The following is a 14,325-nucleotide window of genomic DNA, read 5'->3' on the forward strand; positions in this document are numbered from 1 at the left end:
GGCAGAGCATTGCTCTACCACAGTACTGCTCCCTTAGCCTCTATGTATGGTTTAACATAATTTCCCGGAATTATCGTAGACATATTTTAATGGTACTCCATACTCCAAGAATTCCTTTTCACTTTAAATGTCAAAGGGGATCAGGGAAGCATTCTGTGAGGTACAAAAGTGTGTAAATAGAATTGCTATTTCCCTTTTCCTCTTTTATTCTTAGTACTGGTTAGCCCCATTCTATTTCCAATTACGTAAGTGTACAAGTCTCCTGTAAACATAAGTTTGGGAAGAGACAGAGTCTGGATTCCAACTCAAATCTAAACCATTTATTTTTTTTACCTCCTGTCTCTAGGATTGTATTATCTTTAACTGTGAATGAAACTGAGAATGGCTGCTTTTCATACTCCAAGATGAAAATTGTCATAACCTAAGGAGTACCATGTGCAATCATATGTGCACATAAACTTACTGATGACCAGTGACAGAACACCCATACTTCTGACAGATGAGAAAGTTGTGTCCTGTAACTAATGGGCATTGAGAATATGGTCAGTCCAAGTGGATTTCATGCACTTAGACGACCACAAATCATAGCTTTTGCACTGGGGAGAACCAGCTGCTGGAAGTCATGAACTCATGACCGCTGGAGCTGTGCCCACTATTGCTGCCTGTCATTATGAGAATGTCAAGCAGCATATAACTAGTCAGAATACAGGCTATAATTTCCTCTGAGGTCATACAGATTTACATTATTATATGTTGCAGATTTTCTGTCTATTCATTTCTCAGAGAACAGTAGTAATCTCAAAAAACAGTAGTTTGATCTGGGGGACTATAGGACAAAATCCAATTATTTTTTAGGTGAAAACCTTATGTATAATTCAGCTTACTCCAAAGCTTGGACTTCGAAAACAATGTCTGCCCCATTTTACTTTTCATCTAAATTTGGGTTGAAAAGTGTTTATTATCAGAGTGGGTGACTTTTGAGAGACTAGACACCCTTCACATGCAGACCCTTTGAGCACCCCTCAAAAAGAGATGGATTGCTATTTGGTGCTCTGGTTTCCTACCTTTCACTCCTCTCCCTTCTTATTTCACTTTCATTCCTATCATGGCTATGGCTCCGCAGCTCTTATGAAATTTATGTTTATTTTAAACTCAATAGATGTCAGTTCTATAAATTAGTTCCATATATTATGCTTCAAATTTGGCATATGTGTAACAGAGAGACTCCTCTGGTAGAATAGCAATGATTTGATTTACTGTGATTCTTACCATTACTGAAGTGGACTAGCAGGGTAACCCAAGGAAGAATAAGGTGTAATTGCTTGACTAAAGTGGTGGTCGCATCCTTCCAGGACATCCTCTCAATACCAAAGAAGGAGGAGGACTTAAAGGAGGAATATTCTTTATTAGGGAAATAGGGAAGATAAAAAATGAGACCAAAATGTAGCATGGGTGCATCATTGGAATCTGAGGTAAATATTACCTACTCTGGAATAGTCTGTGAAGATATTTAAAAGCCAGTACATCTACATGTGTTTCTCCTACAAGTGTCATAGAATAAATGGGCTTAGAAACAGGAAGCTGCTAACACCATATTAACAATTGTATTATAAAGACAAGGCAAAATTATAGAAATACAGGAAGATTAGTATACTGTGTTTTGTTTCAGTATTAATTTACTTTCTTCTGACAACAATTTATATTTATTTCTTCAGTAACTAATAAAGAGCATCCGCTTTCAGTAATAAGACTTGATACTACTTATGCTCACTAGACTAACACCAGCGTGTGACTTACTGAATATATGCCTGTTATTCTGTGCAAGTCCTCACTTACTAGTAAGCTGGTTAATTTATTATTATTATTATTATTATTATTATTATTATTATTATTATACTTCCATTATGAGAAATGAAATAAAATGTGTGGATTACATGACTTAACATACACATTTCATTTTAAAGTTTTCTAATTTATCATCAAATATCTTGTCTTTTAATCTCTATATTCATCTTATTTTTTAAATATTGAAGACTGGATTTCATTCCATTCCTGAAATTGCTTTATTTTTGCAAACCTTGGTAGATAAATTGTGAGCGGGTTTTAATGACCCATGAAGCTGGTAATACCTAATACTTAGCTGACCTCTGAAAAAATTCAAACATACCTAGATAACAAATTATGTGTTAGACACATAGAATTCAAATTCAGTGTTCTAATATAAATATTTAGACCAATATGCTTCTGAAGAAAATTCTTATGACTTTTCAGGACTTTATTTCTGTGAAGAAACAATATCATCACAGCAATTCTCATAAAGGAAAACATTTAATTGGGGCTGGCTTACAGTTTCAGAAGTTTAATCCATTTTCATGGTGTGAAGCATGACAGAGTACAGTCAGACTGACACTGAGAAGGAGCTGAGAGTTCTACACCTTGATACACTAGGAACATAAGGAAACTGTACATTACACTGGGCCTGGAATGAACATATTAGACCTAAAAGCCTGTCTCTTCCACCAAGGACACACCTCTTAATAGTGCCACTCTCTTTGGACCCAGGTTTCAGTCTGTTGGGCCAAACCTATTCAAATAACCACAGTGATTATAATTTAAACCTGAAGATTGTTTCCTATACAAACAGAGACTTTCTGTTCTGTTCTTTCTTTTCTTCCTCCTCTCCCTCCTTTTTCCTTCTTCCTCATCTTCCTCTATTTTCTTCTTTTTTTGATAGATCCAATTAGGATCACATGCCTTTACCTCCTACTAACTGTCTAAAAAAACGCTAAGTAAGTGATATGCTGGTGTATATTTATTTAATAAACCAGCTCTGGTGTGGGAGTATAGATTGAGAACACTGGGTTGTAGTGTTTCTTGATTTCTTTGATATAAATTTTTCCATCAGACCCAGTTTTTGCCACTGACTGTTGCATGTGGAGTTGAAAGAAGATGTGCAGTGGAGCAGCAATACACAGTGTCATGCAGATAGAATGTATGCAACCTGGGAAGGGTAGAGAACAACACAGTTTACACCAGGAAGAAGTGATAAATTGTGAGTGTCTATTATTTTAACATATACCTAGGTGTAAGTTTATATGCCTTACCATTTAATAATGATTGTGTCAGCAAACAGTTATGTATCTTATGAGATAAGACATACTGAATCCAGTTGTTCTAGACCTGCAAGGTATCAGTTCTTTCTGACTGTGCAATTCTGGTGTCAGTAAATGTGTGAGCATTTATTTGACTAAAATAATGATCCTAAGGTCCAAGAAGGCATTCAGAAATCAAGGCCTATGTCTCTTCCAATGTTATTTCAAATGGTTACAAACTATCTTGTGTGTTGTCTTATGTCTTATAAACCCTATATAAACAACATTTTTTTTCTTTTTTTCGGAGCTGGAGACCGAACCCAGGGCCTTGCACTTCCTAGTCAAGTGTTCTACCGCTGAGCTAAATCCCCAACCCCAACAACAATTTTTTAAACATAACACAGTTTTATACCTTAAACCTTTTCAAAAATGTCTTCAACCTTGAATGACATCACTTTATCCTCCTAGCATTCGCACTATTGTATATTTCTTTTTCTAGAAATATCACAAATGCTGCGGGCGTCCATTTCCTTCTGTGGGAAACTCCCATTCTCCTTGATGTTTTTGCAGCTCTTTGTAGTTCATTTGAACTCAGCTTCACTTATGTAGCAAACGTCTGTTACTCAGCAAATTATCAGTTACCCTGGTATCATTCCATACTCAACTCACTAATAACTTTAAAATGATCTGTAAATACTTGTTTAATAGGACAAATTGTGGAGAATGCATGAGACAGTATGAGAAACTGACCAAAATTTAAAACTTTTTGAGGTTAGATGATGTGATCATTATTTTTCCTGGTAACGCAGAACCAGTTTATTGGATATCTAGCCATATCTTGAAACTGGAGAACATCATGGGGACTCAAGAAGTTACCAGAGGAGGATTTCAGAGAACAAATGGCACTCAAAACCAAAAAGTTCAAATTGTATAACTATGTTTACAAATTATTTTTATTCTGATTTGATGTGCTTTATTGTGTTCTCAGAATAAAGCCAAAAGTTTCCAGCATAAAGACAGATTAGCCTTTGTATGGGTGATGCATCAGTTGGGGGAAGCGGGGAGGGAATGTCATGTATCTCTGTAGCTTGAGGGAAGCTCAGCTCCATGAACATAAAGGGCAAGTAAGTGCCTCATCACAGCCTCTGTTGTGTTCTCAGCTCTTTCTCTGGAGTCCTCTGTGCTCCTGAAGGCTAAGCATTGATGATCCAGTGTGTGAAGGAGGCTCTAAAGTAAAAAAACACCCCAGGTGCTCTTGGAGAGAAAGTGGTGCAGGATCTTCCTGTGGTTCTGCATAGTTTTTTTCTCCCAATCTTTTACCCTAAGCTGTCACCTAGTATTAGAAGTTTAAATTTCATGTTTAGACATCCAAAGAGTACACTGAAATGTTGCAGACCCCTAGTAAACATTTGTATAATTTTGTTTATGGTTAGTTCAATGATTGTAATGGCACATCAAAGAAGTCATATTTCTTATTAACCATTGTTTCATAATGATTCTTTTAAGGATGTTTATTTTAACAGTTTGATTTCTTTCTGGTGTTATGAAGAATCTACCTTTACTAAGGAACTATAATTCAATCTAGTAATTTTTTCTTTCCTTTTGCTTTTCTCTCCTCTTTCTCCACAATGAGGTCACTCTGACACCATGGTGTTCTCTTACCTGCGGTCTTCTTTTGTATCATCAGTTCCTGCTATGCCCTCATCTGTGATCTCAAGATGGACTGGGGTCTCTTTGATAAGAATGCAGGAGAAAACACTTTCCTCTGGGAATAAATTGTATACCCTCAAAAAGCATGTATGGAATATTCACACTTATCTTAGATATATCTGCAGTTAGGTCATACAGCAGTACTGACACAGGTCTAGTTAACTAATATGATTACAAAACAATTATCCCAGATGCCAATCTAGCCCCAAAACACCTTATCTTGTTTTTCTACTGTTTAGTAAATGCAGTGGGACATTTGTTAGAAGTGAGTACCAACCCAATCAGAGTGGGAGAAAAATATATATGTTATATATTGTATATAATATATTTTATATATAATATAATATTTTATGATTTTACTGGTATATTAGAGTTACAGGACTATGAGATGCTGAATTTTAAATTAAAAGAAAAGATCCTTACACAGATGATTTAGTAAAGGTAAATGTGGTGATTAGATCTTGAAAACATTAAGCCAAGAACTGGGAATCTAGCTGTCTGTATCCAATCCCAGCTGTACAACAACTAGGCCATTCAGACAGAGAAGTCCACAGAAGATTATTAAAGTAAGGATGTTAGACTACATTAGCTCTTTATATTTTTATTGGCCAAAAGTTCTCTTTGGATAGCATAGATATATAGTTAATAATTTTTAAGATTTTTATATTTATTTCATGTATATGACTACATTGTAGCTGTCTTCAGACACAGCAGAAGAGGGCATCAGATCCCCTTACAGATGGTTGTGAGCCACCATGTGGTTGCTGGGATTTGAACTCAGGACCTCTTGAAGAGCAGTCAGTGTTTTTAACTGCTGAACCATCTCTCTAAGCCTGAGTTAATGTTTTGATCTATATCAAAATGTCACCATTATGTCAGATTTGTGTTTTGAAAAGTATATGACTGTGGGGTGCTGGGTAGAGAATGTTGCCTGTGAGGACTGGAGCAGCATGCGTGAGCCGTATGCTGTATGCATAGGGGCCTCGGGTGAACCCTTGCAGGGAAGCAGTGATCCTGACATGAGAATTTAGGAAACATCACTGTTCATTGAATATACTTTTTACAATTCTAAACTAAAGGGAAACAAAGGGCAGGGCCAGGTGACAGCAGGCAGGCACAATCAGGCACAGGATGGAGATTTCAGTCCCTAGTACCGTTAGAAAGAAAGAAAGAAAGCAGGGTCAGGTAAAGCTGATTCATATTCATCACATGTGTGCTTCTTATTACTTTTGTGCTGTTTGGTAAAAAATGGGACACATTTGTTTCCTGTGCTGACTGTGTAAGATCAGTGTCTCTATATCAATGTAGTTTGTTTTCTGTCATAGACTTCTCATTTATAGACTTCCATACAGTGAGAATGGCGAATAGATTCTGTCAGTCAGTTTCTTTATTATTACATATTTAATGCGATAGAAAATAAAGTTATACTTTCTTGAAATATAATTGCAAATTTTTAAGAAAAACGTGAAGAAGCCAGTGTGCAGTCCAGTTTACCTTCATTCTGAAATCCTGTTATAGTCCTCTGGGAAGGGGACCACGAAAGGGATAAAATAAGCTGTTAAGCCAGGAGGGCATGGGAGTGAACACCACATGTGACATGAAAATAGAAGTGGAGCCACTGTGTGGCAAGAAGAGGGGTTAGGGCTGGGGGGCAGGAATGAATCTGAAAAATTCAGAATGGAGATTGTGGAGATGCCATACCAAAAACTTTTGCTGATTTTTGCTGGCATAATTTTTTTACTTGAAAGCTAATTATCAGCTCATTGATAATGTTTAATACTGAATAATCAAAACATTTACAGTTATGGAGTCAAATGGGATGGATAATTACAAATGTTTGTCTCTAGGGAGTGGAAAAAGAAAGCAGTACAAGGGGACTGATTGTAGGTTCTTAACTTTCTAGTGGTGATGAATACACTTGGTTAAAGTTAAAATAGGGTTGGAGGAATGGCTCAGGAACTCAGGAAACCTGTTGATCTTTGAGAGGAAGTTGCTCAGTTCCTAGTACCCCATGACATCTCACAGCCATCTCCAATTCAATGGCAGGAACTCATTCTCTTCTCCTAGCTTCTGAAGGGACAAGGTACACACAAGGTACACATATATACATGACAGCAAACACTCACACACATAAAAGAAGAATACTTTTCAACAGTAAATTAAATAAATACTATAGCTTAGTACCTAGGAGTTCTATTTACCAAAATGACACAGCCGTGAAATACACTTTAAAGTGCTAATTTTGCTTAGAAATAAGTAAATTATATGTTCCAGGATCTGTTGGCAGTTGAATTCTTAAGAATCTTGGATAAACTGCATTAGCAGAATACTATGATCAGTGATGCTTCTCGAATCCAAACCTCGATTTATTTTTCAACATCAAAATAAAAGGCAACAGTTATGTGTGGGATGAAGAAATTACCGTCTGCACATTGTGTCTGACAGTAATATCTGGGAGAGAGAAGTGTTTCTAGTTGAGACTTCATCGTCTCAATCTTTAAATTAGTATTACTCTGACAACCATTCATTGACAGTGACTCTTTATATTTCTGGGTCAATACATGTGATTAGTAGGCAGTTATCTTTTTTAATAACTTTCATTTTCTCTCATTTTAACAATTTTTTGCTTCTTTAATTGTATATTTTTATATTTTCATTAAAAATGTTATGTACTTTTCTAGTTTCCTGTCCATAAGATCCCTAAGCAGTCCCCATCCAATTCTTCTATAACCAACCTTACTGCCCCTTGTCATTTCCATAAACTGGGAGTTAATCCTAGGAATGAAACCAAAGGGCTTCTCCTTCCTTAGGTGCCCAACAAGGCCATCCTCTCCTACATAAACAGTTGGAGCACTAGGTCTGTCCATATACATTCTTTGAATATTGGTTTAACCTGAAACTTCTGTTTTGTTGGCATTGTTGTTCTCATGGTGTTGAACCCCCTTCAGTTCTTGTAATCCTTTCTCAAAATCTAACAACAAAAGGTCCATTCTCAGTTGACTGGTTTGCCACTGGCTTTCACTTCTGTATTGGACGTGCTCTACATGTGTCTCTCAGGAAGCAACTATATCCTGTTCCTGGCCGCATGCACTTCAAAGCTTCAACCCTCTTATCTAGTTTTGGTGTCTGGTATATATATATATATATATATATATATATATATATATATATATATATATATATATATATATATAGTAAATAATATATATATACATATGATAATATAATAGATTATATATATATATATATACACACACACATACACATATATATTTTGGTGGCTCCTACAAATGAGATTAGGTATAATTTTGACATTGATTCTTTGGAACAAACAAGCTCAATTATTTAGAATCCACAAATGACAATGCCAAATAGACTCCCTCCTGTTCTTATGAAACTAGTAATGTTGAGGTGTCCCTGGACCTGAAGCCATTACTCTCCATGCCCATCCAAATGAATCTCATGTATTGTCTGAAGTAAAACCATGATAAAATATCCAAAACCCTCAAGTCTGGCACTGGGAAAACAGCATGGTAGTTATTAGAGAACTGACATATAATGGGACTACAGAACCACATTCTATGGCACATGTTGTCCTTTGCTTTACTGATGTCTCATAATTTATGATAAAATAAGGATTTGGGAGCTTATCATTTGATGTAGGTACAGAGTATCTACACTGTTATATTCATTCTATAGCTGTGCCACCTTTGTTGACAAAATCATTGCAAAAAAATTGAAAAGGAAAACGGAATTTATGAGTACATATTACGTTATATTATAAAGTCCCCTATCAATGAATGTACAATAAGAAAATGTAATAAAATATACATTCAATTAAAGGTCTATAGGGAAAATACTGGCCCTTGGGAAACAGAGAAATACCAGGAAATTGAATTGTACGGCACAGGAATGGACCTGGGAATAAAATAATTATTCAGAAGAATCTCTTCCACTCCATGTTCCTAGATCCTTTGTACCCATACCAAGGCCCTTTCTTTCTCTATTCAGAGCATGTAACCAATAATGAACAAAGAGAATTCTATAGTTTTAGAGAGATGTAGTATTTAAAGGTTTCTCCTGTGTCACAGTAGACTCTCTTGTAAAGGTCACCCTCGAATGTGGTCAATGTAAATATAGCAGTTCAGCAGGTAGGCCATTGCAATTCTCAGTGTTATCATCATTAGGCCCTCCCTGAAAAATCTCTTGTATCCTGCAGAGACCTGGCTTCTTTTGTGATGTCACGAGTGTTGTCCTGACTGCAACTGCCTTTCAGATATTCCTTCAGTGCCCCTAGGGTTTAGTAATTGGCTCCTAATTCAGAGTAAACAGCCATTTGGGAGGGAGAACAAAGAGGAAGATGATATCAGAGATGGGGAAAAGGAAGCTGCCCTTCTGTCTTTGTATAAAAAGGGAAGAAATACATGGTCTATGGGAAAGCTTGGTGAGTCCTGCGTTGGGTTTGAGTGAATTCACTGAAGAGATAGTCTTGATCTGAGCCTTCCACATATGGGTATTAGGAGTTGTGAGCCTCTCAGAAGCATCTGTATTTCCATGCTTGTTATGGTTCCTGGACATCAGAGAGCTTATATCATTAATTTCTTACAAAATCCGTGAGTTAGGAAGGGCATAGTTGTTTACCTGAGAGCACATGACTCTTATTCTTTTTCACACAGAAGAAAAAGTTTCTAAGGAAGAAGGGAAAGACAGGTATTGTGTCTTCAGCTCAGAGTAAACTCCTCCATGATTTGCATTCATTTAGTGCAGTTTTTGTCTGGCCCTGTTATCTGGGATAGAGAAGTGATCGTATTAGACACTTCATTGTCCCCGTCTTTTCACTAGTATATCTCTGACTACCATTCCTTGTCAATGATTTTTTAGATTTCTGAGTCAATAGGTGTTATTAGTTGGTTGTGCTCTTTTCTTTAATTTCTTTCATTTTTTTTATTTTTACCATATTTTATTCCTTATTATTAATTGGATATTTTTATATTTATATTCAAATATTATTTCCTTTCCCAATTTCCTGCCCATAAGACCACTAGCCATGTTTTTGTTCTTGTTCTATTATGCCCCTTACTCCTCATTTACGATCCATTGACCTGTGAGTCTAACCCAGGGAGAACAAAAGGGTTGTCCTTCCATTGATGCTTAAGAAGGACATACTCTGCCACATATGCAGTTCCAGCCATAGTTCTGTCCATGTACCTATTTTGAATATTTGTTTAGTACCAGAAAGCACTGATTCATTTGCATTGATGTTCATATGTGGTTAAAGCCCCTTCACCTCTTGTAATACTTTTTCAAAATCTACCAACAAGAAGTCCATTTTAAGTTCACTGGTTTGCCACTAGCACTCACTTCTGAATTTTTTCTAAGGAAAGATCTATATCTGGTTCCTGGCAGAATGCACTTCTTAGGTTCATCAATATTATCTAGTTTTGGTGGCGCATATATATATATATATATATATATATATATATATATATATATATATATTTCACACATGGATGGCTCCTGCAGTGAGGAAGTAAGGTGGAATTTTAACATGGATTCTGTTCAACTAGGTCAAGAATGTAGAATCCATGTTGGGGATTTGGCTCAGGGGAAGAGCGCTTGCCTAGTAAGCGCAAAAACCTGGGTTCGGTCCCCAGCTCTGCAAAAAAGAAATAAAAAGGTAGAATTCACAAATAAAAATGCAAAAGAGACTCCCTCCTGTTCTTATGAATCTACTGAAGTTGAGGGTTCCCTGGACATCAGTCATTCCTCTCCCGGCCCATCCTCCTGAATCTTTTGTTTGGCCTGAAGAATGAATCATGGAAAAGCATCCAAAACCCTGAAATCTTACCTGGGACACTGGAAGGTTGATACTGTAGTACTGATATCAAAAAGGTCAAGAGAACAAATTCGATACTCCATGTGGTCCTTTGCTTTACTGATGTCTGAAATTTGTTGAAAAAAAATTAAGAATTTAGGAGTTTACTATTCGAAGTAGGTACACAATATTTACCCTGTCATACTCACTGTGTACCTAGTCCCCTTTTTTGGCAAAATCATTGAAATAATTGAATTGGAATACAATTTTTGCGTACACATTCAGGAATATATATAATGTCCCCTCTCAAGAAATGTAGAAAAAAAATTATTACAATATTTCATCAATTGAAGGTCTGTAGGGAAAATACTTGCCTTTGAAAAACAGAGAAAACCTAGGAAATTGAAGAGTATGTCACAGGAATGGACCAGTGAATAAAATTATTATCTGGATGAATCTGTTCCACTCCATTTTCCTAGATCCGTTGTACCCATAACAAACCCCTATCTTTCTCTATTCAGAGCATGTAACCACTAATGAAACAATAGAAGTACTTAGCATTGGAGAGATGGAGTATGTAAAGGTTTCCACTGTGTCACAGGAAACACACCTGGAAAAGGCATGGTCAAATCTGTTCAATGTAAGGAAAGCTGTTTAGCAGGTAGGCCATGGCATCTCTCAGTGACATCATCATTAGGAACTGCCTGAAATGTCTCTTGTATCCTGGAGAGACCTAGCTATTTCTGTGATGTCACAAGTGTTGTCCTGACTGCAACTGCCTTTCAGATATTCCCTCAGTACCACTAAGGTTTACTAATTGGCCTCTAATTCAGAGTAAACACCCATTTGGGAGTGAGAAGAAAGAGGGTAAAAACTACAGTGATGGGGAGAAAGAAGTTGGCCCTCTGTATTTGTATAAAAAAGGAAGAAATACTTGGAACATTGGAAAGCTCAGTGAGCCCTGTTTAGGGGTTGAGTGGGTTCCCTGAAGAGATAGCCTTTATCTGAGCCTTCAACATATGGAAATCAGGAACTGAGGTCCTCGCAGAAGCATCTGGACATCCCTGCTTGTTATGGTTCCTTGAAGTCAGAGAGTTTATATCATTAATTTCCTTATTCCAAAAGCCAGTTGTTTGAAAGGACCCAGTTGTTTCCTGAGAGCTCATGGCTTTTATAATTTTTCCCAGAAGAGAAAGATCCTAAGGAAGAAGGGAAAGAAAAGAATTCTTTCCTCAGCTCAGAGTAAACTCCTCCTTGCTGTGGATCCCTATAGTGCAGTTTGGGTATGACACCGATATCTGGGAGAGAGAAGTGTTTCTAGTTGAGTCTTCATTATCTCATTCTTTCCACTAGTATTATTCTGACTACCATTCCCTGTCAGTTACCCTTTAGATTTCTGAGTGAATAGGTGTTTTTAGCTGGCAGTTAACTTTTTCTTTTTCTCAGATTTTTTTTATTTTTTATCAATTTTTATTGCTTTTTCTAATTGGATATTTTTATATTTACATTTCAAATATTATTTCCCAGATTCCTGTCCATGAGATCCCTAAACAGTCCCACTAACCTTCTTCTATAACCCCCTTACTGCACCTTGACATTCCCTTGAACTTGGAGGCAAACTAGGGAGGAGAAAGGGCTTCTCCTTCCATTGGGATCCAACAAGGCCATCCTCTGCTACCTATGCAGCTGGAGCCATTGGTCTGTCCATACACAGTCTTTGAATATTGGTTTAGTACCAGAAAGCTCTGCTTAGTTGAATTGTTGTTCTTATGGGGTTTAAAGTCCATTCAGCTCTTGTAATCATTGCTACAAACATGAGGTCCATTTTCAGTTCTCTGGTTTGCCACTAGCATTCACTTCTGTATTTGACATGCTCTAGCTGTATCTCTCATGAAAGAGCTGTATCCAGTTTCTGGCAGAATGTTCTTCTTAGCTTCAAAAATCCTATCTAGTTTTGGCGCCATATATATATATATATATATATATATATATATATATATATATATATATATATATATATATATTCTTTTGCTGGTTCCTACCACTATGAATTTTGATGGAATATTTACTTGGATTCTGTGTAACTAGGTCAAGAATATAGGATCCACAAATGACAATGTCAAATAGACTCCCTCCTGTTCTTATAACCTTTTGAAGTTGAGGTTGAGGAGTTCTACTCCTGGAAAGGGCACCCTCAACTCTGGTCAATGTAAGTGAAGCTGTTCAGCAGGTAGGCTGTGGCAATTCTCAGTGACATCATCATTAGGCCCTCCATGAAATATCTCTTGCACCCTGGAGAGGTCTAGCTTCTTCTGTGATGTCACACGTGTTGTCATGACAGCAACTGCCTCTCAGATATTACTTCAGTACACCTAGGGTTTATTAATTGGCCTCTAATTCGGAGTAAAGTGCCATTTGGGAGGGAGAACAAATATTATGAAGAGATCAGAGATGGGGAGAAGGAAACTGGCCTTCTGTCTTGGTATAAAAGAAGAAGAAATATGTGGTCAATTGGAAAGCTCAGTGAGATCTGGGTAGGGGTAGAGTGGGTTCTTCAAGGAGAGAGTCTTGATCTGAGCCTTCCACATATGTGAATCAGGAGCTGGGAGCCTCTCAGAATCATCTGGACTTACCTGTTCTCATGCTTCTAAGAAGTCAGAGAGTTTATATCATTACTTTTTTTCTCCCAAAAGGCAAGTCTTGGGAAGGGCATCATTGTTTTTCTGAGAGCTCATGGGTTTTATTCTTTTTGCCCAGAAGAAAATGTGGTGAGGATGACAAAGTATTGTGAATGTATTGAAGACGAGAATTGTGTCCTCAGCTCAGAGTAAACTCCTCCATGCCTTGGATTACTACAGTTCAGGTTGTTTCTGACATTGATATCTGGAAAAGTGAACTCCTTCTGGTTAAGACTTCATCGTCTCAGTTTTTCCACTCTTATTTCTCTTATGTCACATACACAAATCCTACAAATAATTGACTTGCTCTTTGTTTTTGGGGGATGCTGGATTGATCCAAGAGATGAGGCGTATACTCCACAAATTAGTTAAAACCAATGTCAATAAAAGAAATCAGAATTCCTCTTCTCTCTTGAGAAAGCGTTCTGTGCATGAGCAATGCTTACATTTTAAACTTTAAGAGCTATGACTTGAAAACAGTAACAACTGAATCCCACTCTTCAAACAGCATTTCTCAGATATCTAGTGACTCGACTTTGATTTCATGAGTACTTGTAATTGCTCAGTTCTCATGATTGTAGGATTGAACTAGGTCATTACTGGACATAATTGTGTAGGGACAGTAAGAGCTTAGACAATTCTTCAAGTTGGAAAACCTAAGAAACCATCCTAGCAACAGCTTAATCCAAAATGGAGAAATCTGTGCTTGTGTAAAGCCCAGAGTTCTTGGGCACTCCAATCTGTTGAAATATTAACTCTGCCAAACCCATTAGACTGCTTCTGTTACTCTTAATTGTTTTAATCTCATGAAATTTTTGCCTCTCTCCTTTTCTCTCTTTATACATATCCCTCTAAACATGTTAACACTTTGCACTTTAAAAGTTGTCTTTTGTCCTATAGTAGAATATTTATAATCAGATTCTTGAGTTTCATAAAAGTAGGTGATTTATTGTAGTAAAATATTCTATTCACAATTTATTGTATTAATTTATTAATTCATCAAAAACTGACCTATTTATATTATCTACTT

General features: G+C 36.8%; 1 long non-coding RNA gene across 1 annotated transcript; it reads right to left on the minus strand.

Moving 5' to 3' along the window:
* Positions 1-8,086: 8,086 nt before the first annotated feature.
* On the minus strand, positions 8,087-11,310 carry LOC120099656 (uncharacterized). The gene is made up of 3 exons (XR_005498775.2): positions 11,228-11,310; positions 10,651-10,744; positions 8,087-9,589 (listed from the first exon to the last, which is right to left on the minus strand). It is a non-coding gene; the product is annotated as an uncharacterized LOC120099656 (long non-coding RNA).
* Positions 11,311-14,325: the final 3,015 nt, after the last annotated feature.

Source organism: Rattus norvegicus (assembly GCF_036323735.1).
Source record: "Rattus norvegicus strain BN/NHsdMcwi chromosome Y unlocalized genomic scaffold, GRCr8 chrY_unlocalized_18, whole genome shotgun sequence".
Lineage (NCBI taxonomy): Eukaryota > Metazoa > Chordata > Mammalia > Rodentia > Muridae > Rattus > Rattus norvegicus.